Source organism: Rattus rattus, chromosome X (genome assembly GCF_011064425.1).
Source record: "Rattus rattus isolate New Zealand chromosome X, Rrattus_CSIRO_v1, whole genome shotgun sequence".
In the NCBI taxonomy this organism is placed as follows: domain Eukaryota; kingdom Metazoa; phylum Chordata; class Mammalia; order Rodentia; family Muridae; genus Rattus; species Rattus rattus.
The window spans coordinates 36,717,909-36,728,611 of NC_046172.1; positions in this window are offsets into that span (position 1 = coordinate 36,717,909).

The window sequence follows — 10,703 nt, forward strand, 5'->3', positions numbered from 1 at the left end:
CTAGAAGTTATACAGCCAGTAGCAGCTAGAAACAGCTCATGTAGCTTGAGCAGCCATGACCCATGAAAGTTATCGACACAGGCCGAGATGAATGCTTTTGAGTCAGACACCTCATGTCAGCTGCAGACATTTATAATCTCGTCATGTATTACAGCGAACCTGAGATCACGCGAACTTTGCTGTAACACATTGCCCCCTGCCTGCACTGGTCATAAACCTTTCCTCACTCTGAAACATACTTCATCGGCATTCACATTGGCCTTTTATCTTTTCCTTTCAGCTCTATAAGCATACTTTTTATTTTTACTTTAACAAAGTTCACGTTGCTAGCCCAGATGTCCTCTCACCACACTTTGGGTCGCACCTTCCACACTCTCACAGGAGTTACTCCAGAGATCTCAAATCCTGCTCACTGCATCATCACACTGTTCTAACCTCCACAGCCGGAGAACATCCCACCTTCTTTCAGTTTCATTTCACATTTATGTCAGAAGGAAATGATTTTAGTAGTCCTGTTTCTTTGAGTGTCACAGCCAGCCTGTCTTCATTTTAACACTGTACTTTAGAACAAAAATGCACGTTCTGAACACCATAAATAGATTCATTTTCATTTGTATCTCAAATAAGTGTTCGTTGTTTGCAATATATCTTCTTGAACAAGTATTTTTACATTGTTTTGTTGTTTATACCTCCGCCTCTGGTGGTTTGTTGTTTCCAGCTTCTGGTATGTTTTCAGCTATTGCAGTCATATTGAAATTTTGTTGTTGACTTCCAAGATGTTTCTTATCAGTTCATTATTCGCTTGGTATCTTTCAGCCTTTTCATGTTTTTCATAATTGATGTTGTTTTATCAGTCTTTATTACCAGCCAAATGCATTGCAACAAAAATACTGAAGAAAATTACTGAAGTTCACAGAAACCGAACTTGGAAAGCAAAACAAACAGTGGAGACCACCTCCCACGCACGCCATCAAATCTAGATAAAGATACGATGATAAATCAATTTCTTCGTTTTCAAATTTATGAGACTGCCCACGATGCACTTTAAAACCCATCCTTTCAGTCACAAGGAAACTGGGAAACTCTGTTCTTCCTGTCCTTCCTCCCTCCTCACATCCAACCCACCACAGCAATTTTTTTCCCATTGTCTGCTCACTCACTTTGCCTGATCCCAGCAGTCTGCCTCCCGATCTGGGCCTGAGTCCTCTCATGCCCGTCGCGCACCAGGTCTCGCCGCCTGACAGTCAGCCAGTGATCACGGTCATTCACTTGGCCCAACACTAGTCTTCTAGATGAGGGTGTCTTCCCCTGTACACACTCATGCCAGCCAGATCCCCAGCCTGGATCACCCGATCAGCTCTCTCTCCTGCCTGCCGTGCCCAGTTCCACGTTCAGCCTTCACAGACCAGGTCGCCCATGATGCTGCATCTCACTGTCTGTAACATTGGCTCATATATTCATTGGTTTCTTGAGTCTTCCAGCTCTTTCATCTTCTCCATATCCTTCATGCCTCTTCCATACCCTACCACTTTCAGAATCCTGAGTCTGTCTCAGAGTGATCTGAGTCGCTGAGCTATGTCACATGGTCTCAGTCAGTCTCTGTCTGGCACTGTCTGCTGTCCACTCTGGCCTGAGGCCCATTTGGGCTTCACTTCCTGCCAGTTCCAGAGTCTTGCCTGGCCCTGGGAGCTTTGCTGGCCTGGCAGTCAGGCTTCCTTTGTTTTTAACCTGGAGTTAAACATTATAACAGTCATTACAAAGCAACCACAGACAAACACATTGCATTTCACTCATTTCACTGGTCAGCTTGGGGCCTTTCAGGCTTCCCAACAAGAATCGCTCAGTCAACAGTTAATCAGCCTGCAGGACAGTGCTTGTCATCAACTCAGTACTGATGCTCAAAATTGTCCTTTCAATGTTAAAGAAACATTAAAATCACTCTTTCTTTTATTGACATTTTTATCACATTAAAAGCACTCTGTTGAGCCAAGCCTCCATTCATTCCCCTTCTTTCTGTCAGCACTCCCACCACCTCTTCCTGCCTCCTTACCCAGACACTTCACCAGCTGGGAGTTCAGTGACTGGGCTTTTCCTCCTTTCAAATGTTCATCTCGGGCATTCTGGACAGGGTTCAAACCACGTGGCCTGGTTTAAACTCTGGAGTCTGCTGCTGGCATGGGTGTCAGCCTTGCAGATCCTTTGATCTCACTGCCTGGCTGTTTCGCCAGCCTCACCACTTGCTGAGCTCAGGTTCTTGTCACATTTTTGAGCATCACACAGCCTGCGGTCAGAGGCGGGGTTGGGCAGTAGCCAGTTGTCTTCAAGTTGCTCTCCATATCTCCTCCCATGAACATATCCTCCCGAAGAGAATCCACGTCTCTGTCAGTCCTTCCGTCCATGCATCCCACCTTCTGTAATCACCAGATGAACAGCACCTCACGCCTCACCAAAATGTCACCTTGATCTCAGTGAACTGCCTTGATGCGTCTCACTTGTTTGTCTCTGAGTATAACTCTTTTGAGTTACATCAGACGTGCAACCAGGTTGCTCACCATCTCACCAGCAACCGGCCGGCGTCCAGCCTGATGCACACCTGTCAAAACTCTTCCACGTCTCAGCTCTGTCCTCTCAGTTTCAATCAGATCCCTTCCCAGTCCCTGCCTGACTTTCCCACTGAACTCCTGATGCACCTCAGTTCTCAGGCACTGTGGCTCACTGCAAACCCGTTTCATGCAGCCCTGTACCTGTCCTGGGCTTCTTTCAAGAACATGCACAAAGAACCAGCCTGTCAAAACACTAAATTTGAAAACCACAGTCAATGAACGATCATTTTGAGCAATCACACCTTTAGCCAAACTAATAAATGACAGAAAATATCCAAATAAATGTCCAAAATTTTCCCAGCTCCCAGACTATCACGATCACAGACACTTTTCCTGTTAAAGGACATACTTATAAGGTCACAGCAGTGTTAGCTCACATCAAATTTAAATGGAGTTGAATGAACTCACTGAATTCAGGAATGTCAATATCAATAGTTCTGAATTTCAGACATCAAGACAACTAGATATCACAATAAAATTTGGTACAATGAAATGGAAGTATTGTTATCTCATGACAATATACTGTTCAGCCCATTGTTTTCAGTCGTGATAAATGATTTCAGTAAAGTGAGCTGACACAACTGCAATGGCCTGTACTGCTGGCTTTGGTGTCAAGGCCAGAATCACAGTAGTCTTCCCTGCATGCTCATGCATCACAAGGCTTTTCTCACTTATAGACAGGGTGGGAGGCCTGTGTTATTTCACGGTGCTGGTAGTCCTGGGTTCTGCAGTGCTGCAGGAAAGTGCTGGCCTTCTGCACGCTGACTCGCATGCACCAGTTCCCGACTTTGGCAGCACGTGATGTGCTGACTTCTCTCCACCTGTTTCTGTCATGACAGCTTGCAGAACCCGACTACATCACCATCCACAAATGGTAACACGTTCACACCACGCGTATGCTGGTGTAACTCGATCAAACACCCATACAACTCATACAGTTGGCCTTCAAAGACAGAAACATCACACAACACAGAAATACACAGCTATAAACCACACTGATTCTTGGTAGGAAAATCAAAGACACTGAATCAGGAGTATCAACTTCCTGTTCTTCGGCTCAGAAATCGAAAGCTAAACAGGACAAAATGCCAGCCCATGATCAGATTTCTTCATCTAACATTCGAGATATCCTGTGTCATATAAAGAACTTCAAGAAACAACAACTGGCAGATCAAACAGGTCTTAACAGAGGAATTCAATGCTGAGAAAATGGTCAAAATGAGATTCATTTACTCCACATCCATGGGAAAATGTCACTGATGGCTCCTTCATTAATGGCCAATCGCTGCCTTAAACTCCAGTAACTTTAGTCTGTACCCCAAACTTGAACTTGTATGTTTCAGCTAATGGTTCCGATATTTGTCTCTTCTGATATTTTGACAAGTTTTTGCCAGTTCACTACAGTTATTGTCTTCGTTGGTCAATGCTTTTGATCTCATCTCTTGAGTATATTTCTTTTAAAATATATTTCTTTAAAAATTTCATATGTTTCATCTCAAATTATTAACTTTCTTCTTTCTGCTTGTCTTCCTCACCACTTTCCTTTCTTTCAGACTATTTCTCTTTCATTTACTCTTTCAGAATGCTCAAACATCGTTGCAGGCCTCATATGTCTTCAGCCTGTTACACATTGCATATGTATGCATGAACATGTGTTACATGCAGTTCCAGTACAATCCTGTGAAAATTTCACAGCTATGGAAGCGATTTGCATGCTGGAAATTAAAATTTCCACGCGACAATGTGACGGTTAGGTGCTCATTATTGCTGCGGAACTGAATAACCACGACGATTTATCAAAGATGCCGTGCATTGCAGATCAATGGAATGGTGGCAAGTGTCTGGTCACCCTTCCTGATCTCAAAAATGTTCCACACCTGAGTGTCCTTCAGAAATCATCCAAACAGAACGTTGCATTGTCTGCAGACCATCGATTTTACACCCAGATGGCCTTTAAAAACACACACACCTCAGCAACTGGTCACCATCTTGCTCAAAATGGGCACACTTTCACAATCTTTCACAATCCTGCCTGTTCTCAACAGTTCACACCTATGTCAGAGTCCAGCAGTCTTGCAGTGGCTTAGTCCCTGAAAGCTCTGGTTGGCACAAGTCTCGAGCTCCTTCCAGTTTCTGACTTCAGGCTCTGTCTGCTGGCATACGCCAGCATTTGTTAGAGTTTATCTGCAATCATTTGGATCATTCCATTCTTGAGTTCATTTGTTCTTACTTGTGCTACATGCTCACCTGTGACTAAACTCAATATTGCCCACTTGGCTTACAGCTGGTCATAAAATATTTTCTGCATTTCCGCCGAAGGGTATTCTTTCCAGTTTCCGCTGTCAGGCTGCCATTAAAAGCGTTCAATTTCGAGACTCCAGAATTGAATCCTCCTGGGTCAATGCAAGTTCCCTTTCAGCATTCTTTTATCGGTGAGGACCAGGTTGCTTGATTCAGCATGACAAATGAGCTGAATTTCAGCCACGTTATTCTCAGCTGTGAATTCTTCAGCTTGAACCCCATTTCAGGTTCAAAACTCGTCGTTCAATCCTTCAGTTCTTTCATTTCTGATATAAGCCCTTCCATTCGTCAGATTGGCAAGATCTTCCAATCCAGTTGTCAGTCAAGCCATCTCCAACACAGTGTCCTCGTTCATTGCGTTTCGCAGTTCTTTCAGGGAACTGCGTCCATGTTCTGAGATGCTTCCCTGCCTTCCTTTCATGCCGAACCAGCCTGCCGAAAGGCCTTTTTCTGTTCACCCTGTTCCATTATCTGTCTGTTCTCACGCAGCTTTGTACTGTTGAGTTTTGTTGCTGTTCAACTTTTTCAATTTTCAAACACATCGGTATTATTTGTCTATTATATGGGTAAATGCTTCAATTTTTTCTTCAGCCACTTTCAGGAGGAAGGTCACAGGCCAGTTAATTCTTGCCGAGCCTTTGCTCGGTGCACTTTTCTGCCATCTCGCAATATGACATTTGACTTTCCCCGACCAGAATTTGTGCTGTCTCGACAGTCTGGCCAGAACTCAAGAACCATAGCTGGGCAAGGCTCACAGTCCCCTGAGCCCAGTGGATCAGCCTCTCCATTTAATCGTTACAACCGGCTCAGCTGCATGGCTCTCATGGCTGGCCTGCCCAGGACTCTCATCACACCTGTCGCTTCCTCAGCATCTGTTCTTCAGCTCCCAGCCCGGGACGAGTCTACCAGATCATGGTGATCACTTGGCTCACTTTGTCACCATGGTCCAGCCTTCTGTCAGCTAGCACTGCAGCCAGAGTGAATTGCAGTCTGATCCGTTCTCACCTTGATCAGTTTGATAGACAGGTTTTGTGTCTCACACCTGTTCAGTCCCTGACCTGGGTCAGGAGACCTTGACGACGTTTCATGGGTTGTTTAACTGCCCATCTTCTGACAGCCCTGGCACTGGTACTGTCTGTCTCGTTGAACAAGGTGTTTCATGTCCAATGGCCTTGGCTCCTGAATTCATGTCTCCTTTCACTTCTGGATTCTCACACTCTAACACCTCTGCAGTCCCTCCTGGGCTTGAACCACTTGCCGACTTCAAAACAACCAACTTCTGTCTGCTTCGATCTTTCTACGGTCCCTTCACACTAGCTCTGAGTTCGACTGCCTTCTACCTCCGGGTGTTTCGTTTCTTTGTTCAGAAAGCTTTTGGTGTTGCCGATATGTTTTCCAGTTTTCATACATCAGAGCCGAGTTTCCTCTAAAATATTGTACCATAAGTTTGCATGTTGTACCTTCATTCTCATTAGTTCTAAAGTTTTAATTCTCTTTCTTTATTTCTTCCTGATCAGGTGGCATTCTTCCTTATTGTTGTTGAAATAATCGTTAATCACATGGACAACTCCATTGGCTCAGTCTGTTTCAGACTTCCTCTGATGTCCTTCCCTTTGTTATCCATCTTCTGTTGCATGGTAGTCTTGACCTTTCCTTTACTGTCATCATTCTTGAGTCCTGAGTTTGTACTTTGTTCTCACGTCCTGGAGTTCACCTTCATACCCACGTCCTGCCTGATCCCACAGTCCTGGCTGCCTGGGACCAAGCTCAGCCTCGATTGCCGGTCACGATTTCATGGTCTGCCCCGTCCTCCTCCACTCGGCTCTGTTGGCAGCCACCCACAGCCCTCGTCCTTCCTGGCCTTCATCTCGACTTCACTCACCTCCTTCAATCCAGCCTGCTCAGCCTCGAATTTTCCCGATGCATCTCGTGGCTTCACTGTTCCCAAGGGAGCCTTCCACGCCCTTCTCACGATCAGTCCTGCTCACGTCCTGTCTCACCGTCTCTGTCCTCCAAGTCCTGTCACACTGAGGCAGAACTGTTCATCCAAACTATAGGCTCATTCAGTCTCCTGGGGTACAGGCCCTTCTGTTCAGTCTGACCAGGCGTGGCAGCCTCACTGGGAGGCGTGGCCGGGATCCGGTGATCAGTCCCAGAGGCACTGTTGTCCCGAGCCCCATCTCGGGCACTTGCAGCAGATAAGCTAGTCTTGCCTGTCTGAACAGCTCGTCAGCTCTGCCCACGGGAGGCTCACAGTGGCAGCTGATTCAGTCGCTTTCTCCGGGAGTTCTGCACCAAAGGGATAGCTTTAAACTTCGATTTTTGAGTGACGTAGTTTTGAAAGTGCCCAGGAAATATCCCTTTAGTCAATTATAGCACTATAGCCTGGTCGAACTGCAGCCCATATTGGCTAATAAATAAGCCACAAAGATTTCATCCTCAGTCATCCTTTGAATTTCAATTGTTCATGGGCATCAGTCAAAACAATGGCTCAACACAGGTATTCATTAGCAAGAGAATGCTTTCAGCCCAGAGTTTATCCTCCCTTGGCAGAGAAAAATAAGTAATTAAAGCGAGAAGGAAACACCATTGAAAGTGTCAGTAGCTTTTTCTCTATTGGGGTCTGATGAACAGAGCATTGTTTGTTCCAAAATATAATACTTCTGAAAACATGTACAAGTTTTCCTTTTCTTCCTTCTTTCAAAACTAGTTGATGAAAGAATTGACTTAAGATTTGAACTAAATCACAACGTAGCAGTTTCTTGTCATGTTTTGAGACTCTTTATGGGACATAGTCAAGTATTACTTACATTAATACAAATTTCTGCCCCCTGATCCTTAGGTGCGGAACATTTATATATGTGTTAATTAGGAATGAGCTCCAATCTTCTTTCCAGATTGGTTTTAGTTTTCTACAGTGGTCTCATTCTATGACAAAGAGAAGCTTCTTTCACACGTTGTGAGGACTATACTTATCTGTAAATATAACAACAAATATCTAGAATCTACTTAAGAATTATGCTGATTTAGTAAAGTTGTAGTTCTTGGGTTCTTTCCAAGATTCATGATTTCAATATCCCTCAATAGCTGACAGGGTTTCAAACCAGTCATGATTCCCCCCCTTCCTCATTAATTAGATCTTAAGTCCAATTGCAAATCTGTTGGCTTCTACTAAGTTATGCATGCTACTAGTTCACCCTTAGGGGGGTATAGTACTATCTGCTTTGCTTTTTATGTGTGTGCTTAGGATCAACTCAGGTCCACAGATTTTTCCATCAAACTTACTATTGAGTCTTTATTCCTAGCTAGTGTGGGTTAGTGTGTTTTGAGGAAGAAGGGAGAAAAGGAAGCTTGCATGACAATAGAGGTATTGCATTTTCTTGATATTTTTTTGGAACAAAGCGGTAATGCTCTGATATTCTTTCCAGTTTAATAGAGGAAAAAAACTACCGTTGACACTCAATGTGGATTGATTTCCTCTCAGCTTTCTGGGCTGAATTGCTTATTTTTCTCTGCCAAAAAAGGGAGGATAAATGCTTTCTAGGGCAAACGTATTCTCTGTACACACTTCCCCCAATGAACCATGACATTACCTGGTGCTGTTGCCCTGTGTTTACCGGAAGTCCCACACCATGATCCCGGCCCGCAGCAGCCTCTGCTCCCAGAACCCGGTGGGAGAGATACCCACCGCCTGGTCAGGTGGGCACTCCTGAGGCTGCAGAGCAGAAGAGACCACCAACACTGCCCACCCCTGCCCACATCCCTGGCCCAAGAGGAAACTGTATAAGGCCCCTGGGCTCCTGTGGGAGAGGGCCCAGGTGAGGCAGGAGCCCTGCCTGAGACACCGCCTGAACCTGAAGGAAACAGACCGGATAAACAGTTCTCTGCACCCAAATCCCGTGGGAAGGAGAGCTAAACCTTCAGAGAGGCAGACACGCCTGAAAAACCAGAAGAGACTGTTTCTCACACACATTGCTGATTCCAGAGGAAAACACGGAGGCCATCTGAACCCTGGTGCACGGAGGCTCCCTCGGAAGAGGCAGCAAGAGATCTTCCCGGGTTGCTGCCACTCAGAGAGCCCGTGGGCAGCACCCCCATGAACGTAACTTGAGCCTCGGGACCACAGGTAAGACCAACTTTTCTGCTGCAAGTGACCTGCCTGGTGAACTCAAGACACAGGCCCACAGGAACAGCTGAAGACCTGTAGAGGGACAAAACTACACACACAAAAGCAGAACACTCTGTCCCCATAACTGGCTGAAAGAAAACAGTAAAACAGGTCTACAGCACTCCTGACACACAGGCTTATAGGACAGTCTAGCCACTGTCAGAATTAGCAGAACAAAGTAACACTAGAGATAATCTGATGGCGAGAGGCAAGCGCAGGAACACAAGCAACAGAAACCAAGACTACATGGCATCATCGGAGCCCAATTCTCCCACCAAAACAAACATGGAATATCCAAACACACCAGAAAAGCAAGATCTAGTTTCAAAATCATATTTGATCATGATGCTGGAGGACTTCAAGAAAGACGTGAAGAACTCCCTTAGAGAACAAGTAGAAGCCTACAGAGAGGAATCGCAAAAATGCCTGAAAGAATTCCAGGAAAACACAATCAAACAGTTGAAGGAATTAAAAATGGAAATAGAAGCAATCAAGAAAGAACACATGGAAATAACCCTGGATATAGAAAACCAAAAGAAGAGACAAGGAGCTGTAGATACAAGCTTCACCAACAGAATACAAGAGATGGAAGAGAGACCCTCAGGAGCAGAAGATTCCATAGAAATCATTGACTCAACTGTCAAAGATAATGTAAAGCGGAAAAGCTACTGGTCCAAAAACATACAGGAAATCCAGGACTCAATGAGAAGATCAAACCTAAGGATAATAGGTATAGAAGAGAGTGAAGACTCCCAGCTCAAAGGACCAGTAAATATCTTCAACAAAATCATAGAAGAAAACTTCCCTAACCTAAAAAAAGAGATACCCATAGGCATACAAGAAGCCTACAGAACTCCAAATAGATTGGACCAGAAAAGAAACACCTCCCGTCACATAATAGTCAAAACACTAAACGCTCAAAATAAAGAAAGAATATTAAAAGCAGTAAGGGAAAAAGGTCAAGTAACATATAAAGGCAGACCTATCAGAATCACACCAGACTTCTCGCCAGAAACTATGAAGGCCAGAAGATCCTGGACTGATGTCATACAGACCCTAAGAGAACACAAATGCCAGCCCAGGCTACTGTATCCTGCAAAAACTCAATTAATATAGATGGAGAAACCAAGATATTCCATGACAAAACCAAATTTACACAATATCTTTCTACAAATCCAGCACTACAAAGGATAATAAATGGTAAAGCCCAACATAAGGAGGCAAGCTATACCCAAGAAGAGGCAAGAAACTAATCGCCTTGGCAACAAAAACAAAGAGAAGAAAAGCACACAAACACAACCTCACATCCAAATATGAATATAACAGGAAGCAATAATCACTATTCCTTAATATCTCTCAACATCAATGGCCTCAACTCCCCAATAAAAAGACATAGATTAACAAACTGGATACGCAACGAGGACCCTGCATTCTGCTGCCTACAGGAAACACACCTCAGAGACAAAGACAGACACTACCTCAGAGTGAAAGGCTGGGAAACAACTTTCCAAGCAAATGGTCAGAAGAAGCAAGCTGGAGTAGCCATTCTAATATCAAATAAAATCAATTTCCAACTAAAAGTCATCAAAAAAGATAAGGAAGGACACTTTATATTCATCAAAGGAAAAATC